General features: G+C 41.6%; 1 non-coding gene across 1 annotated transcript; it reads left to right on the top strand.

Annotated features, from left to right (window-relative positions):
- Window positions 1-5,541: 5,541 nt before the first annotated feature.
- Window positions 5,542-5,704, top strand: LOC140706309 (U1 spliceosomal RNA). The gene has a single exon (XR_012085948.2). It is a non-coding gene; the product is annotated as a U1 spliceosomal RNA (small nuclear RNA).
- The last annotated feature ends 14,461 nt before the right edge of the window (window positions 5,705-20,165 follow it).

The following is a 20,165-nucleotide window of genomic DNA, read 5'->3' as shown; positions in this document are numbered from 1 at the left end:
AGGAAAGGCTGCAGCGTTTGGGACTCTTTAGTCTAAAGAAAAGGTGCCTGACGGGGGACATGAGTGAGACATAAAATTATGCAGGGGATGAATAAAGTGGATAGAGGGAAGCTTTCCCCCCTCTCACGCAATACTAGAACCAGGGGACACCCACTCAAATTGAGTGTTGGAAAGAATGAGAACAGATGAAAGAAAATATTTCTTTTCCCAGCATGTTGTTAGTCTGTGGAACTCCTTGCCACAGGATGTGGTGATGGAATATGGCCTAGATGCCTTTAAAAGGGGATTGGACAGATTCCTAGAGGAAAAGTCCATCACAGGTTACAAGCCATGATGGGGATGTAAAATCTCCAGGCCTAAAAGGAAGATACCTCAAAATGCCAAATTCAGGGGAGGGGTATCAGGAGACAGGTATCTAGTACACCCAGATACATCTGGAGGGACCACTGTGAGATACAGGAAGCTTGACTAGATGGGCCCTTAGCCTGATCCAGCAGGGCTCTTCTTATGTTCTCATGTTCTTAAAGTCTTAAAAATAACAGGGTACTTTCTGATATAGTCTGTCCCTTTGTTCATCTTTCCTAGGTTCAGCTGGAAGATGGGACAGTCCTGCATGTCCAATTTAGGGTGCCCCTTCCTTCCTTCCTTTTTCTTTTGGACTTCAACTACCCACATTCTGGGAGACCCTGCCCACAGACACATATACAGACACCTACACATGCTTGTTACTACCCAAACTCAGTACCTTAGCTAATACTATGAAGCCAAGTCTCACGAAACAATAATAAGTGGACAGTTCCTTGGAGGAGAGGGCAACAAGTTTATTCAGGTAAAACAGTTTTATACAATTTAGAAGAAGAAAAAGAAGAAAGTATGCAGCAGTTGATTGGTCCTTGAGGAATATATGCATTGGTTACAATTTCTCCCATTTCAGCAAAGCAGTTACCAATGCGCAGAGCAGCTTATCTCTAATGAATGTTGAGTTTTGTTTCCTCCTTAAGAAATGTTGAGTTTTGCCTTCTCCTCACACTCTTACATTTTACTCACCTTGAGCAGTCTGTATCTTCCAAGCTATCTTGGGCCTACTTGGGCCTGTATGAAAAGGAAACTCCTCCAGGGAAAACTTTCTTTTTCAGAGGTATAGTCTTGCTGTCCACTCGGCTCTATATAGGGCAGCCCCTCAAAGATCAGTCCAAATAGATTCAGAATTTTGCAATCTGTTCATGGAAGCCTCTCTTCAATTTCTCATCCCTGACCTCAGGTCCAGAGCTTAATCCTACAGAAGTACTATTATCTCTCCTACTGAAAGTTTACTGACAAACTCCTTTTCTCAATGGATGCTATAAGGAAAAGAAGAGGATTATTCACTGGAGTCGAAGAGGCCTCACACTGACAGATTGTGGAAGTGATTAAGGCTGAGCACTAACATTAAATTGTCATCTCTTGGCATGTTCTATTATCTCAGCAGGTAACCAGTTGCAAAGTTGCAAAATATACAAAGGAATTAGTTTTTGCCTCCAGGCAATTTTTTAATATAATTTATTAAAGGTGGCAGGAGAAAAAACAAGCAAACAAACCTTTACTAGAGATCACAACTTCTCTCTCCTCCACTTTAATTAAAATATAATGAGTATGATCCCCCCCTGATTTCAATGGGAAAATTATGCACCTAGCTCTGGGTCACTGAAATGAAACTTAGATTCGAATCTGATGTGTTTATTTGGACATCAATTCCACTGGGGTTCAACGGGCCTTAACCAATGTTAGTCAAAGACATTTTCCTGCTGAAACTCAGATAACTCGACAAAATGGGGCATCACTTTTAAAAGTCATAGAATAGGGGAAGCTGCCTTCCATTGAATTAAATCAGATCATCCAGTTGTTGTCTGCATGGTTTACCAGCAACAAGCTCTCTGGAGTTTTGGATGGATTTTTTTCCTAGTACTTGCTTCAAATGCAGAGACCGATTGTGAGATCTCTAGCACACAGACTGCATACTCTGCCTCCAGGCTATAGCAGTTTCCAAAGGTTCCTTCCCCACTCAGTGGATCTTTTATTATCTCAAGGTACTCAAGCTGCCAAAGTTTGTGCTTGATCAAGGAGTGGGCCTGTTGTAATCCAACATCGAAGAGGGATTCTAGGTTCAGTCCTAAGGAAAGAAGTTTAGAATCGATCAGTTGGAACCAGTTCGATGTGTAAGAATCGCTAAGAAGATCAAAAAGGAGAGAATTGGGGTTAGAATGAAGATGAATGCGGAGCCAGTATTTGAAGGTGGTGACCCAGGCAAGAGTAAATGGAAGCACAAACTCTGGCAGCTTGAGTATGAGACACTTTCAGCCAATTTGAACCCTACCTGCTCTCCTCTTTTTTTCAGTCTTCCTCCTTCCCTAGGACGTCCTTCCAACTACTTCTCTTCACTGACTAATCCTGGTCAGAGAAGAGCTTTTATGCTAGCTCACCTGAATATTTTCCCTTCGGCGGTCCATGTAGGCCGTTTCTCCAAGATTCCCCGTGTAAACAGGCTCTGTCTTTTCTGTCATACTCTACCAGACTCTCTAGACCATATTTTATTTCACTGCCCGGCTCATTCTTCTCTGAGAAAGCTTTTCCTAGAACTGTGGCTTTCTTTTTTTCCCAACTTCTTAGCCTTTTTCCTGAGTGACTCTTGTCCTTTGATTACATCTGCCGTTGCAGGATATCTATTGGAAATTTCTATTTTAACCCATAACCTATGATATTGCTTGCTGTTTTGAGTGTATTTCTCGCTTTACTTTTCTCTTGATTATTGTTTGGTTTGTATCTACGTTTTGCTCCTGTCTGTTCATATGCCAATAAAGGTATCGAAATAGAAATCGAATCTCAAGGTACAGTCCAAGCCTTCACTCAAAGAAACTATTCGGATTATATCAAGCAAAATCCAGAGAAGCAAAACAAAAAATAAAACAAACGTATTTGGAGTATGTAGCACTATCCAGACAATTTTATCCCCCTGCCATCCTATGGTGACATCTGAAGCACTAGCTTTGTTGCATGGCTTTTGGCTTTAATGCACTTAGATGGGAATTCTGAAACTGTTAGCGTGCTATCAGACGTTAGTTAATTACAGGAAACAAACTCCTGTTTGGTGTATCCACCCAAATAGAAGGCTCTTCAGATGCACCATCACTTCCATGTCTCGTCATAGCATTGTGAACATACCTAATGTTGTCTGATTTGGAAGCCAGCCCTGTTAAATATTTGGGTGGAAGTGTACCTGTGAATAGGCTAAAAGAGAATCTTGCCTGAACTCCTATAAAGTTGCTTTTGGACAGAGCAGACAATACTAGGTAGCCAGGCCTACAGTCTGACTCAAGGCAATGTACCTTCCTAGCCTGTCCAGTCTTTAAGACATACAGACTGGCTTTGCAGGATTCCAATCAGAGTTCTACTGTGGTCAGCTGCCCTTAACTATGTACCAGATATTAGCTGCCCACTCATTTCAGATGAAAAGATAGAGCAAAAATATTTCTCTGAAAGGACGAGAGCATGGATTCCTGCTCTGGGTTTCTTCCTTTCCTGTGTAAATCAACTGGAATGTATAAATATTACTTTGGTGTCTGCTACTCCCAAAATGTCCATGGTAATTTGGCCATTGAGAATTCTGAGAACTGTAGTCCCAAAAGTACCGTATTTTTTGTTCTATAAGATGCACCTGACCTTAAGACGCACATATTTTTTAGAGGAAGAAAACAGGAAAATATATTCTGAACCAAATAGTGTAATAAAATATTTAATAAACTATAACAGAATAACATCTGAACCATGTAAAGTGAACAGCAGTCAACAGTGGCATTAAGAACCATTACCACTGTCATTAACAAATGGAGAGACTTAAAGGTTTGTATACTCTAGTTTGTGTACTATAAATTTGTGTACCATAAATTTAAGTCAAGTACATATAGACCATTATCAGCCAGTGATAAGACCTATAGCACACTACCTATATTTTACATTTCCTTTCATCCACCTCCTCCCCATGCTTATAGAAAATGTCTCAATGACAGATGAGATTGTTGTGCAACTCTGCTCAGCTACAGCTCAAGCCTATATTAAGTTAGAAATGGTTTGTCTGATTTGGCACTGCATTGAGAGGTCCCTTTTAGTTGTATGGAGGATAAATAATGGAATTAAACTATTTAACAGCTGGTTTTATTTACTTTAGGTTATGCAAAAGAACAGCAACACAAAGCTTAACTTGACCCCATTCACCAGCAGTAGCACATGCTCAGTATAAGACCAAATCTTGGTTTTCTGACATAATTGAACGCTTATAGCATGCGAGGCACAACAGGTTATTCAAGACAAAGCCAGGAACAATGTTCTTGGTGAGCCAAAAAAACCGAATACAAACTATAGTAGCTGAAATCAGGAAGCAGGTATTGTAATCCAGTTAGAAGTCACAAAGAATTTTGACTTTCTTAATTTTCAAACTACTATATCAGCAAATGTAGTATATGCTACAGGCAAGAACTCTGTTCCAAAAACACTAAGCAAATAACTATGCCCTGTCTCTGAGACTTCCTGGCCCTGTTCTAATTTAGATACATCAAAGAGATACCACAACCATGAGGACTTGGAAACAACTAAAATTAAGATTGCATTTTGCTTTCCCATCTATGTAGGGTTAATTTATGGTCAGTAGCCAAGTTTGTGTTCTGGCTCATAAAGCATAGTTAGTTTCCTTGCTGCAACACCCTTTGGAAATACATTCTCTATTAGATGCCCAAAACTAGTTGAAAAGTTTGCAAGTCGAATCCAAATTTCTCATAAGAATGCATTGAAAATTAATTAATGCATTCTTATGGGGGGGAAAGGTCAGAAACTTTAAAAAAAATAAAAGAAAGTCACTTACCAGGTACTGTAGACTGAGCCTGGCTCTTCACAGTGCCTAACAGCTGAAAAAGAGCACCAAACAGCTAAAAGCCAGCACCCAGCCGGCAGCCATTTTGTGCTCTTTTCGCTCCTTTCCCCACCTAACAGCTGATCGGCACTGGTCTGAAAGGCTTCCCAGGCAGCTTTAAAGAAAAACTAGCAGCTTTTAAAACAAGTATGCACATTTCTATAAAAGCAGGTTTCAACTCAAATGGAGCACCTTTTCACCCAAGCACTAACCCCAAACAAGAAGCTTTTAAACTAAATTTTACATTTTAAAATGACAATACCAGGAAGTCCCAGGTCTCTCTCCCAGCTCTCTAACCGCTTGGACTAGCAAGGAAGCAGACAAACATCCTCTTCACTAACTGAAAGTTTGAATTTCCCGTTTTCCCTGCCTTCCCCGCACATTAGGTATGGTAATATCTGTGCACTGGAGGATTGTGGGAGGAACACCCAGCCCCCGATGGGGGTCCCGTGGGGCACCTCAAAACACTGAGGAGCTCTCTTGGCCTCTGGCAGGACTGGGGCTGTGCAGCCCTGTTCTGAGCAGGAAGTGCAGTCGAGGGATCACCATACCTTTGGGGGGACAGGGCACAGAAGGGGGTAGGAGGTGCAAGGGCCACTCCAACTCATACCTGGCAGGGGAGATGCCATGATCATAAAAGTGGTTTTCCCAGGGTGAGACTCATCCATTGCACTTTAGATGTGCTGATCCCTGTGATTTCCACAAATGTGGAAAAATCAACTGCCTAATTTGTGGTAGTGGGGGACTGCGTTTGTCATTTCCCCTGGTCTTTTTAGGATCACTCTTTCCCCTTTGGTCTTTGGCTGTTTTCACTGCCCTCTGCCATTTAAATTTGCTGCCATTGGCCCTGCTGATTTTCCAGGTGGGCTCCAGGAGGCAGATCCTGGAAATCCAGCAGTGCAGATGGCAGAGTGGTGAGGTCCAATGTGGCTGCCACAGCAAGCAGCCTCTGGTGCCAGTTCAGAGGCCTCCCAGCATGGTGGCTCAACCCTTTTTTATTTTACAGTATTTGCTCCATAAGATGCAATACTTTCTCCCCCACTTTTTTGGGGGGAAAAACTGTGTCTTATGGAGCAAAAAATATGGTAACTTTTTGAAACTCTGCAATCATTGGCTGAAATCCTGTTGCTTAGTATAGCAAGTTGCACTAAATCAGACCCAATAAACCAGTGGGAATTTGGTGAGTAACTCCTTTGTAACTTCCATTGATTCAGATGGGCTTACTCTAGTTGCCACTTTCCATGTTAGAGCAAATCACAACCAGAAAAGGACTCTTTGAATCAAAAGAAACTAAAGAGAAGTTTATCTACCAAATTCCCACTGAATGAACAGGCCTGCTTTACTGCAGTTTCCTAAGCTAAGCAACAAGATTTCAGCTAATGACTCCCACAAGCAGTAGTGCATACTGGAGAGGACTTGGGAACAGAAACAGGGCTGTCACATAAGGAAAAGAGCAGAAAGGATCCAGAAGGGTGGACTCACTACATTTGGAAGAAGAACACATGACCATCCAAATAATGGACCTTGTGGAAGATCATTAAGTCCACATTCTAGAGTTATTGAATTCTGCAACTACACTGGCAAACTGAATTGGAACAGTTTGATTCACAGTCTATTTTAAGCTTCTGTTTGGATTAGTTGATTACATAGAGACTGTGGATTGTTTCAGTGCCAATATCCACACTGGCCCCGCAATCTGATGTGGTTTTACCTGTGTACAGAAGTGAGTCTGAGTACAGTCTGCTCTTACTCTGTGTATACTTGAAAACTAAACCCAGGTTTTGTTTCATTTTCATATTACATCTCCAGTATCAGAAGTTTGGGGAGATGCTCTATGAGCCACAGTTTTTACCAGTGTGTTTGAAACAGAAAATGCAGTTTAAGCATGCCACAGAGAAGCTTGCTAATAGTTCTTCAGTGGTATAAATCAATGCTCTGATAAAAACACACAGAGAAATAAACACACAATCAATTTAATTTGGGTTATGTAGCTATCTTTTGTCTGATTGCTTCCAGCAGGTCTCCAGATACAAGAGGCTCTCATGGTGAAAGCATACATATTTAAAGGCCCAAATGATCTTTCGTTTTGCAGTTACCATGAGACTAATTAATCGTTAGCCCGTTTCTCTTCACACAGGGTACTCACAATGTTTTCTGTTGGTCTTTTTTGTGTTGTATCTCTTGTAGAGTCTGAAGATAACGTAGAGTATCCTGCCTCCAATCAGCAAAACACAACACAACAGGACCAAAAAAAAAAAAAAAAAAAACCCACAAAACATAGAGTTTTGCTCATGAAATGAAAGAAAAATCCTTGCCAAATAAATGGCTGCAGATCTGGTTACACATCAGGGAGTTTCATATTCAAATGTAATGCACAACAAAATATATCAGCTTTTCTCAGAAAGTTTTATAATCTGTCAGACACAATAGGGATGAATACTGTATGCTGCTGGGCATGGGGAATTCGTTGTTTTATTTTGGAATGGATATAGCTAACAGGTGAATGGCTAATTCATCAAACTGTTTCCCCCCGAAAACCATGTGTGAGGCAGCCTTGACGAAGAAGAATCACAGTGCCTTCCCACTGTAGTCCCAGAGCTTTGGCTCACATGCTTGAACTACCTGAAGGGATACCTTATGAACAGAATACAGCAGTAAGCAGCAGAAGAAAATTAGTGAGTTTACTGGCAATCTATATTCCGAAGCAGGCTGCATATTGCCCAGGAATTATCAATCAGCTGAGTTTGTTTTTGAAACATGGCCTGCATCCTCCATGAATTGACCCAAATAATATTGTTGCCCTAAGTAGCTGCTTTAGCTTGTTTCTGTAGCTGGACTAGACTTAAATATCTTCAGCTCTTTGTTCTGTGGCTACTCTCAGGAAGATGTCTCAGCACCTACATTGCACAGTTAGAGCAATTTGATGCCACTTTAACTATCATGGCTTCATCCCACAAAATCCTAGGATTCATAGGTTGGTCATTTATTTAGAATTCTGTGCTAAGGAGCTCTAGTCCATATTCCTGAACTACAGCAGGGAGTTTCAAGGGCTTCATCAGATACTTTGGATCCTCATCCCAGGATTCCTTAGTATGGAACCATGGCAGTTACAGTGGCATCAAATTGCTATAACATTGTAGTGTTGATATACTCACTAATGGCTTGTTTCCTAAACCATGGACAGCCATCCCCACATTAGGTAGAGTGTATATGCATTGCATGTAGTGACTGTTTTGCTGGCACAGCAGCAATACGTGATCCTGGTTTAATATGAGTTTGGAATTATTTTGCAAATTAGGCAAAATTTTACAGCAATGGAAATCTGGGAAGCACAGAAGACCTTCCCTAGTGAGAATACTTGGTGGAAGTTTGAAAGAAGGGTGCTAGAGAAAAAGAGAGCGAGAGATCTGCCTACATCATCCAATTACTTTGTCCTTGTCGATTTGCATTTCATTCACATTCCCCTGCGCAAGATAGATAATTTGAAAGTTCCTTTAAATTTATAAAAGCTTGAAGTCGCCAAATAAATTGGTATGAGTTATAATAAGTAATCCGTTCATCTTCCTGATATGCTTGCTGTGGAAAAGCTGACTTTGGCATATGGGCCCCCTGGGGCAAAACGAAAAGAAAGTTTAATAGCAACTCCAGCAACCGCTGCCTTCCTCTGCTGTGCTTACAAAGGAAAAGTGGCATATTCCAAAAGCTACAATTCTCATCGTGTGTTTTTGAGTTCTTAAAGTGCTTTGAAACAAGCCTTCACAGCTCGTAACTGAATGCACCCCACTGGTCATTTTATAGTGTACTGCTACATCTAGATTTGTCCAAGTTCCTACATGCCTTCTGGTGGGTATTTTTTGCTTCAGTGGGCACTGGTAGCACTAGCACAATGCCTGTATTGTGACCAACTCCTAGGTGGTGCAATTTTAATTACTCACAAGTTCCCAGAGAAATGCTAAATGCAGGTAACTTCATCAGTTAGCTAAATCTTATGAATTACTCACGTATTTTCCTCCTTATTATAACTTCCAGCCACTTCCAGCTTTTAGAAAACAAAACTGCAATACTATATTAAAAAGCTACGGTGCACAAGGCAGGTGATTTTCAATAAGCTTGATGTTATATGTCTGGATAAGAATCATAAAACAATTGAGTTAGAAGTGGTCTATAAGGCCATCAAGTCCAGCCCCCTGCTCAATGCAGAAGTAATAAAGAAAAAACATATCGTATATAAGTTGGAGTTCCATCAACAGGCAATTACAAAAGTATAGAAAATATACACATCTCAGAGTACCAAACATTAAAGCAAGAAATTAAAGGTCCTGACATATCCAGGTTGTTGTTGTTGTTTAATTGCAGGTGGCAAGGGAGTTCTCTGTTGGAGACCTTGGCCAGCCATTGCTGATTAGGACAATTCAGGATTAGGTGGACAAATAGTCTGATCTCAAATAGTGCAGTTTTCTATGGTCCTCTCTCTCAAAATATATTTCTGTTGGTCCACCATCTGTCCTGCAGAACCATCAATCAGTTTCTTGTCTTGAGGGTAAGATATAACAAGACAGACAGTAAATAAGGGTTGTTGGAAAGTAGATAATAAACAGCATAATTTAAGATGTGCAACATCAACTTCTGTTGATCTGAAATAGGCATGTCTCTGGAGCCGAGGGGCTGGCTAAAGGCTGCTGCTGCTCCATCGTCCACTCTGTGCCAGGATTTTAAACTCTGTGTAACCCCTTTTGCTGAGAGGCTCTTCACACACACACACACACACACACACACACACACACACACACACACACACACACACACACACACACACACACACACACACACACACACACACACACACACACACACACACACACAAGGAAAGAAAAAGAAAGGGAAAGGAGGGGGGAATTGAGGAACTTGTCAACTCCCTAGTTGTCTCTTTGTGAACCAGCTTGTTGACGGCAGAGGAGGAAAAGGGAGAGAAGCAGGAAAGCAAGCTGAGCAAAAACATCAGAGGAGATGGGAAAAATGATTAAAAGTTCTCCCAAGAGGATGCACGCACTGGCCCCAAAACTAGGTGACTACCATGTGACTTTAAACTGATTTTAAAAACCTTTATCCCTCTCCCAATCCATTTTCACAGTTTGATTATACTCTTAAACAACAACACTTTCATTTCCTAGGTTTTGGCTGGTTGTCTTGTACTTGCCCACAAACCACCTTGTAATCTTAGGCAGTTACTGACACACACCAGGTAAGACGGCATGTAGACAGAGATAGGGACAATATCCTGTCACACGCCTAGATGCCAGTTGTGTCCCCATATCCACTCTGGCAGCATCACCTTAAGAGGCTTTCACTGAGAGGGAATTTTCTGGGCTGGGGTGACTGCCAATCAGTCCAGCAGAAACCAATTGTTCCTGCTCTGCCTCTGATTTTAAAGACAGCCAGGCCTCTCTACTCAAGAATTCTTTTCCAGCTCTTTTCAATTAGTCAGTTAGCCTGTATGTAGTCAGTTAAAGTCAGTCAGTAGTTATTCAGTAAGCAGACTATGAATCAGTTAAGCTCCATTCATGTAGCCAGTCATTTTTTTCTACAATATGAGTTTTTGATATATCCAGAACTGTTAGTATATGGACACTGCTTCCCAAATAGTTAATAGCTCATAATGATGATGAGTGTCAGGGGCCACAACCAAGCTCATAGCTCTCGTCACTTCTACCCTCCAAGACTCCATACTCCGTCTGGTAGGATCTCTGGATATGGTCATGTCCCTGGAGCCAATGCCCCAAACCGGTCGAGCTGTTGATGGGACAGGGCGTCAGCCAAAGTGTTGTCAACCCAAGGGGCATGTTTGGCATGAAAAACTACATTGAATTGTAAACAATGTAATGTGAGCGCTCTAACAATGGCCATTGCTCTCTGTGATCTAGATGTGAGTAAATTCACTATGTGCACTACTGTTTGGTTGTCACACCAGAAGGTTACAACTGAGTTAGCCCAAGATTCAGTCCATAACCATCCCACACCCATTATTGGGAATAGTGTAAAATTGTAAGGTCCCTTGTAATGCCTGCTGCTTGCCGACTCAACAGCCAACTCCAGCCTGCACACCACCAACCTTGGAAATATATGTCAAACCCCAGGGATCCTGACACATCTGTTTGTACCTGAAAGTCAGCTCCCAACCTCAGCTCCATTCTCCAAAATGAGACACCATTGAACCCCTCTAAAAACCTCAACCAAACTACTAAATCCTGCCTCATGCCTGCTTAAAGCTGACATCTGTGATGAGGTTTATTGAGGCCCTTCATAGCATCACAAAGCCTTTGCAAAAAGGCTCTGCCCAGAGTCAGGTCTTTACATGCAATGTTCGTGTCTGACCAGAACTCCTTAAAGTAACCTTGTGTTGTGCTAGCATGGCCTCAAGGCTCTGAGTCAAATCTATTATCTTGCTCTCAGGCAGTCAGCTGGACTTCCTAACAGTATCTAACTCTATCTCCAAAAAAGTCAGAAACAGGCATGGACCTTCTGTTTTTTCTTCTGCCAAAGGAACACCAATCTCCTGAGTGAGCTCCCAAAAGGTATTCATAAGTTACTGGCACTGGGAGGTGCCCTGTCTTCCACAAAATAAAAAATCATCCAAATAATGGACTACCTGCACTAACCCTGCCCTACACTTGAGAGCCCACTCCAAAAAGGAACTAAATGTCTCAAATGCTGAACATGAAACAGAGCATCCCATTGGGAGCACCCTATCCATATAAACCTTTCCTTCAAAAGCAAAACCCGGAAGGCAGAGCTTGATCGCGGTGAAGCCAGCAGCTCCCAGCAACAGCTCCTGGGGAAAGTTGGAACCGCCCGGTCTGGCGTCCCTCTAGAAAGCGGGGGACGGAATGGGAGGCCAGGAGAGGTCACCCTGAAGCAGATGGTGAGCCCAGAAGGTAGAAGATTTGGCAGCAACCGGGTCTTTCTTCCCTCTGAAAATTCACCCAAGCACAGACCGGAGACGGGAAGCCATTTTATGGCAGAAAGCTGTGTGGAACTCCACCCCCAAATTCCTGAGGAAGGAGAACGGAAATACAGCCAAAAATACACAATAACAAAGTAAGCCTTTGATTTGTGAATAATCTCATTAAGATGTAAAAGAAACTAAAGGGAAAATACCGGACTGAAAGGAGAAAGAGGAAGCAGTGAGCCGTGCTTGCCAGCTTGTTTTTTTTTTCCTTCAAAGCGAACTGACTGTTAAACAGCAAGTTTATAATTAGCAAGTTGGCTCAAGGTCATTGAGATACACTGTGAGACAGAAAAATTTTGTGTTTCTGGAAAAAAATCCCAGAGGAAATACTACTCAACAGGCTTCAAGGGACTGAAATCTTGTCAATGCTCTGTAGTCTGGATTTTTCTCCCTAGTTTGAGTGGGATTTTGAAAATAAAATCTTGTCTTTGGAGCAGGAGGTATAAGCTTTTGGGAATAAAAAACAGGCGATGAATCATCAGTGTGGAGACATAGATTGAAGAGCGGGAGAAGCCAGGACTAGAGTCGAATGGGACTCTGATAACAGAAGTGTCTTTGGTTTTGGAGGGAAGAATAAATCTCTGGGAGCAACGGACAGTAAATTATCAGCTCATCAGCGAGAGGAATTTAACAGAATAGATAGACGGAGGACCGAAGATTATCAGGTCTGGAGTTATTAAAGGACTACGACGTTTTTTTTTAAAGAGACTGGTTCCCTGTTTGATGCCTAGTTTGGACTCTCTTTTGGTTGGACTGTGTGGATTTTGATAATATTGCTATAATATCTGGGCGAGGAGGGGAGGACATACCTAGGGGAGGTTTATGATGATGGGTTTGGTTTGTTGGTAAAATAGTGGAATCAAAAAAATTATTTATACAAACCATATGTATTGGAAAGATGGAAATGACCTCCGAAAATGTTAAATATCAACGGTTGGGAATGTTGCCAGATAAAGAATGGCTGGTCACCATGCAAATGACAATAATGATAGGATTTCAGCAGGTAAATGAGCACCTCAGCCACGTAGAAGACCTGATGAAAGGGAAACCATCAGAGGTTAAAAAACAGCTAAATGAAATTGTATTGACTCCAGAACAGTTTTTATTGACAATGATGCCAGGTAACATAGATGAGATTAAGAGTTACCATGTGAGCTACCCAGCTATAATAGTCAGAAAAGGTGATGTTAAAAATCAGACTACTGTCCTGGATTTAATTTTATCTCCCCAAAACTGGAAGAAAATAGAGGCACAGAAACAAGAGAAGGGTACTGAGAAAATAGGGGAAGTGCCAGAAATGGATATCTTTCCAGACAGGCTGAATGTACGTCCAAGGCAGAAGGAAATTGAAGGAGGGGATGCATTTTATAATTGCTCTTGATTTCTTGATAGAGTTGGAATAACTTAGATTTAAATTAAAATATGAATATAAGCTGATATTTAGAGGATAACCAAACAGTATATAGATATATAAAAAAGGAATACAAAGTTGTTTTTTTGCATTGAAAAATGAACAGATCAGAGGCATGTATACCTAATATGAATAGATTGGATGACTGTATACTCTGTGTTCTCCTATCTTCCAAACCCTTTTCCATCCCTTACACTTCCTTTTACCTTTTGTATTCCTACCCTATTCCTAGTAGTTTAAAAATAAAACATTTAAATAATAAAAAAGCAAAACCCAATAATGGAAAGTCTTCTGGATGAATGGGTAAGAGCCTAAAAGCTTAATGTCAGATTTTCCTAACTCCGCCCCATCCCACAGGCACGTACTATATGAACTGCAGTGTCAAACGACGTATAACACACACTGCATAGCTCCTGAGGGATGCTATCGTTAACTGAATCCTCTGCGGGGAAGGACAGGTGGTGGCTTAGTCTAAATTCAGCTGGAACCTTAGATGAGGCATCAGTGGGATAGGAAATGGAGCCAACACTCTGCCTTCCTTCACTTCTTTCCCAATTTCCCCATAACAATAGCTTTCTGACACACTACCGATCTCAAGTTTTTGGTCAAGGTGGCCACCCTATCCCCCATGGTTGGAATCCAAAATCCCCACTTAAACCCTTACCCTGGGTAACCTTGCAACCACCTTTGTAAAACTTGAACCTTAATTGGGCTGGTACCCTTTTGGAGGATTACTGGAATCTGGAGGTGGCTTCCCGGTGCTTCTACTCTCCCTTGCCCCTACTCCCCCTGCTCTACTCTGAAACACATGGCTGCAGCATGGAGTCCTCCGCATGTGGCATATTGGTGACGAAACCTACAGGGCTGTCTGTTACAAGATCCACAGGTATTGAATTCCCAACATACCAAGCAGAGTTGAATCGCCTGTCCCGGCCAAGGGCAGGAAGAGCCGGGCCGACTCTCTTTCTGCACCGTGTCAACTATCAAATCTTTTCCCCAGGATCGGCTGTGCATGGGTCATGTATCAGAGCCAAAGCCCTTCATGCGGCATGTCCCAGTGCACGCAGCGCCACTCTTACATGGAAGCCTTTATCATAAGAAAGCCACACATGCCCTGGGAAATCCACACACACCCTATATATCAAATCCATGTATTGGATTAGAGAGAAGCCCATTTCGGGCTGGGCTCTAACTATGGTTCTAGCATAAATAAAGAATCCCGGTAACCAATTAGCCCAGCACCTTTCTGACTTGCGCCTGCACATGTTCTCCTTTTTCCTATCATATTCCTTGTTTTTCTTCTTTTCCTCCAACTGTCTATTCAGCAGCTCAAAAATATCCACATACTTTTTCCTTTAATATTTTTCTATAGTGGCAGGAAAGAGATGGTCACCAAGCAGCAATGACTGGTCACTCTCAGGGAGTGTCTCATGAGGTACTGAATTGTAACCAGTGTTTGAAATCTGTCTGCTAGTTGTTCCCTCTGAGCTCATTCTCGCACACGACTGAGGTGTCACCCAAGACATTAGTGTCATGCCTAAACTTCCTGCCACTGGGGTCCCTGCACCTAATTGACCCAAGGGTACCTGTGAAGGGAACTGCATCGCCTGACCCCAGGTGCCCTACGGCCAGTAGCCTACATGAGTTGTGCCCAGTGTGATGGTTGACTCACCTGGAACTGCCACAATCTGTGGAACAACCATATTTACACCACCTGCAGCACTTCCAGCCACCTGTCATGCTTGCTCACTTGCTGTCTCTACCGGTGTCTCCTCAGCTTGCGGCACCGTAGTTGTGGGTTCCTTTTGCTGTCTTACTGGTGTATCCCCAGTAGCAGATGCATCCGATGGCCCTGGACACTCAGCTTCTGGAACACCAATGTAAGAAAGCATAATGCCCCCCATTCTCTTAAGGTCAGCCAATCTGTGCGGTTTAGATTCTCTGTGTGATCTGTGCAACTCACTTGGACCTGACACCACCCTGGTTTGTGCCCTTTCCCTCTCCAATGTGCTCAGCTTCTACCTTATGGCCGTGTAGTCTGGCCACTCATCATCATCTGACAATAAAATTGCAGACAGGGCTTGAGCCTGTGCTTTGCATTTTGCAGGCTGCTTGCCCTTACTAACCCCCAAACCCTTCTTGGGGGCATGGTGCCTATGCTAGCTGCCCAGTAGCTACCAGCTCAGTAACATCACCTGGTCCAGTCCACTTGTGCTACCTCCAATCAAATTAACCAAAATACTATCTATCTATCTATCGATCGATCGATCGATAACCAGCAATTTCCTGCACTTTTTGTTACCTGAAATAGCTACATCATTTTGCTGTGGTATTTTGTAATAAGAGAAAATTCTGCAGAGTTCAGATGAGCCCCATTTATAATTTAGTGCAATCGTTCATTATAAACTAGGTAGAGATTTTTTGTCACTTCCACTTTCTTTTGCATTTACATTTGTATACCTCATGTTCCTTCTGTCTTCTTTATGAAGGAAGTTGCAAATGTTAGTAAATTCTTGGGAACCTACCATGTTCTCCCTCACCATAATTAACCAGATTCAGTATGTGCAGCTAATCTCCATGTGGTACTTGACTGCCCTGTAGTTGTTCAGCTGTTTTCTGTTATGGACACCATTTTGCCTTTTAAATTCAAAATTCCACATATACCCCAATCTGTGAATGTAATTTTTAAAGCAAGCTATTCAGAAGAAGATGAAACCACCTCTTTGAACAGATGAACTGTCAACAGTATCTCAATTTTGTTTAAATAGGACTGTCCCAATAGTTTGTTGACTTCTACTGCAACCCTCAGGAATCCATGCCAAATGGGTTGAAAGTCAGTCTTCATGAGTGCGGATGTTTGTCATCCCTGATCCAAACTCAGGGGCATCTTCATTAGCTACTTACTCTGCAATTTGCATTGGATTTGGCACAGACAAAATGGAATAAATACCAGCAACTGCATAATGTGAAGTGAAGGGAAGGGAATGGTTGAAAATCAACTCTTAGTGGAGAATTGCCTCTCTCATTTTTTTTGTTCAGCTGGCAGGGATGGTTCTATTTTGCTTCGATTTGGCTGGCATCGCTTTTTTCCCACTTCCTGCCTGTGTGATAATATAATCTGATGCAAGGGAGCAGTTAAAGGTGTGTCAATTTCTGTCAACCGAATATCTGTTGCCTCCTGGTTTTTGTTTTGTTTTAATTGCTTTCAGGTTAGCACTGATCAAATGCATGCTATACCACATCAGAAATGTGTGTGTGTGTTTGTGTGCGTGCACGCTGTGTGCATGCCAAAATGGTTGTTTTGCTTGACTTCTTTGTAGGAGATTACCCTCCTGCTACCCAGGAATTGTGTGTGCAAACAGCCCAAACAGCAGTCAGCCCACTCACAAGTGTTGCTCTGCAAGAAAGGGAAGGAAGCCAAGACAGGGTATGATTGACTAAGAGCAGCCAAGGCACAGACTGCAGAATTGAACAAGGAACTGAGCTGGACTCAGGAGGAGATCAAGATGGCACCGTTACCCACATCTGGAGAGGAGGCAGGCAGAGGCTGGTAAACTGGCATCTCATGCATTGGCAATCTGATGCATTATGCAGCTCCCTCCTTCCTGCCCCAAGGAATGTTGCTTGTATTGCTTGGAGCCAGAAGAGGTGGTGGTGGGATCTGAGGAATTCAGGTAGCAAACTGCAAGATACCACCCCCCCCCCCCGGACTCTTGAAAGGCACCTTCCCTGAATAATTATGCTTTTCCATGACTGCCTGCAGTGATTTAAACAGTTAAAGTTGCTGGAGAGCTGGTGCAGAAAACATCAGATCAAGCTAAAGTGAGCTAAATTAACTTCCTAGTGTAACTGCAGCTATTGGGCCAGATAGTGTAGGCATGAGATCTACAGACAAAATCAGTTCCAAAATGGACATGGCACATGGAGTATTGCTATTTTAGGCTGCATTAATAGAAGTATAGTTTCCAAATCCTGCAAGGTGCTAGTCCCCCTCTATTCAGCACTGGTTAGGCCTCACCTTAATTACTGTGTCCAATTCTGGACACTACACTTCAAGAAGGATGCTGACAAATTGTAACAAGTTCAGAGGAGGACAACAAGAAAGATCAGCAGGCTGGAAACCAAGCCTTATGAAGAAAGGCTGAAAGAATTTGGCATGTTTAGCCTTGAAAAAAAAAGACAGGGGTGATATGATAGTACTTTTCAAATATTTGAAAGGCTGTCATAAAGAGGGTGTGTGTGGACAAGATCTGTTCTTGATCATCCCAGACTGCAGGACACGCAACAATGGGCTCAAGTTAAAGGAAGCCAGATTTCAATTGAATATCTAATAATTGAAGTCTAATAAATAAATAAATAAATAAATATCAGGAAAAACTTCGAGAGTTGGTGAGTGCTCCAACACTGGAGGCATTCAAGAAAAGCTTAGATAATCACCTGGCAGATACGCTTTCATTGTATTCCTGCACCGAGCAGGGGGTTGGAACTGATGGCGTTGTAAGCCACTTCCAACTTCACTTTTCTATGATTCTATGGAGTAAATCCCTGGCAGGTGCGCAAGTATCAGATTACACAACATCTACAATTGCTACGGTCTCCAATGGACAGGAAACTATGAGTTTTCATTTCTGAAAACATAATACTGGCTGCAACTTATGTTAGGCAACTCCCATGAGTTTCTGAAACAGCACAGCGCAGAAATACAGAGAAATATCACAGTCCTTACATAAGCTAGGCTAGGTATTAAATTTTAGGTGGTGCTTTAGGTTTTAAAAAAATTAGTTGAGGCCAATATGTAACTATTTCTTAGTGGTTGGTTGGGATGGTTGGTGCATTTCACTAGTCTTTATCAGTAATACAAACTTTCACCATCCAAAATCCATGTGTCAAGGACTTCTTTCCCCTCTAGCCGCCCTTCTTCAGATTTCTGATACCCAAAATGGTCTTCAGTCTAATTAGTTTGTCAGCCCCTCTTTTATTATTTAATTTATTAGGCTATAAAGAGCATGTACAATAACCTAGACCTCTGACCTAGGTTATGTATGAACTTAGGGCTTCTACACGTTATGTATGTATGTATGTATGTATGTATGTATGTATGTATGTATGTATGTATGTATGTATGTATGTATGTATGTATGTATGTATGTATGTATGTATGTATGTATGTATGTATGTATGTATATGTGTGTGTGTGTGTGTGTGTGTGTGTTTGTTTGTTTGTTTGTTTGTTTTATTTTATTTTATTTTATTTTATTTTATTTTATTTATATCCTGCCTATCTGGTTGGTTAAGACCACTCTTTATGAATTGGTTAAAACTCCTCACTCGTATGATTAATGTTGGACTAAAAAAGTGTGAGAGTTACAAGATCATGGCTTCCTGGCTTCCTCGACGAGTTGTTTAATGGATCTTTTAATATGATTGAGGCAGGTGTTTCCATCTGGAAGATATATTCTGTTCCTGTATTGGCAAAACACTTGACGAGTTTATTAATTGAGAGATTAAAATCCCACTGGTTTCTTGTCACTCTCTCACCATTTTCAACAAATCACAATGACTGGATTGCTTTATACAAAACTGGCTTAAAAGTGGAAGCCAATAAAACTTTGGTATCTCTCCAATCTACGAAGGATAGACATTTGAGAAGCAGAATCTTGTCATTCTTGACAAAGGCATTGATTTCTCCATTGAGTTGAATGGGTTGGATGTGAACCATTTTTTTTTCCTTAAAGAAGACAACTCAACATCTAACTTTTTGTTAGTACGTTTTCTCCTATTAATACACAGAAATAACAGTCACTACAGGCTGTAATTCAACTATCCAAACAAACTGCATCAAGAACAGACAGAGTTCTGACTCCTGTCCTCTGAAGATACCAGCCACAGAGACTGGCAAAACGTTAGGAAGAACAACTTCAGAACACGGTCAAAGAGCCTGAAAAACCCACAACAACCTTGTAATCCAGGCCTTGAATATCAAATTTTGAGGGATAAAAGTTGGCCAGGTTTTAGGCATTTACATGACTTCCACTCTACTCCTCTTTTGTCTCTCTTTCTGACTGTCACATATTGAACAGTGAGGTCTGAAAGGGGTTTTAACTCACATTCACTTGAAACGAACCAAAAATGCCTTGCAACTGGCATTTTGTTTTTTTCCCCCTGGGTTTTCAATTATGTGGAGGCTTCCAAAACTCAGAAGTAACTTGTTATGAATAACCAGCTACTTGCAGTTAACTCCAGTCCTCAGTATCAAAGGTATAAAGATGTGAGGTTTATACATGGAGAAGTTTCTTTTGGGGGGCGGGTGGGCGGGTCTGCCCATAACAAAATTACAGGATGAATTTGGACCTTGAGCCAATTATGGGTATAGCTATATTATTTTATAATTATAACATAGTAATAGATGGCATTCCTCCTTTATTCCTCAACTCTACATTTTTAGTTACTTCTGTAGTTAAATAGGTTCACTGCATGATGGAGAATGTCATATGATGCAAGTTTGTATTTATGCTGTGTCTTGTGCTGTTGCTTTGCAGCTGCTAAGGTTACAACAAGGTGGGTGAGAGGAGGGTGGCTTTTGTACCACATCTAAGGAATGCATAATATTAAGATTTCATTCCCAAAAATTAATTTGGGAAAAAAAGGCTGATAACGTGGAAAATAAAGACTTAGGTTTTAAAACGTAACTATGTAATCAGTGTTTTTTGGGGGAGCCTTAGAACTATGATGGTAATAATTTTCTTTTTTAAGTAGCTTTGCAAGCTTTGAGGGCTCTTATTCATGTCCACATTGACATTTGTTTGAAC

Source organism: Pogona vitticeps, chromosome 3 (assembly GCF_051106095.1).
Source record: "Pogona vitticeps strain Pit_001003342236 chromosome 3, PviZW2.1, whole genome shotgun sequence".
Taxonomy (NCBI): Eukaryota; Metazoa; Chordata; class Lepidosauria; order Squamata; family Agamidae; genus Pogona; species Pogona vitticeps.
This window is presented reverse-complemented; position numbering and strand designations above follow the sequence as displayed.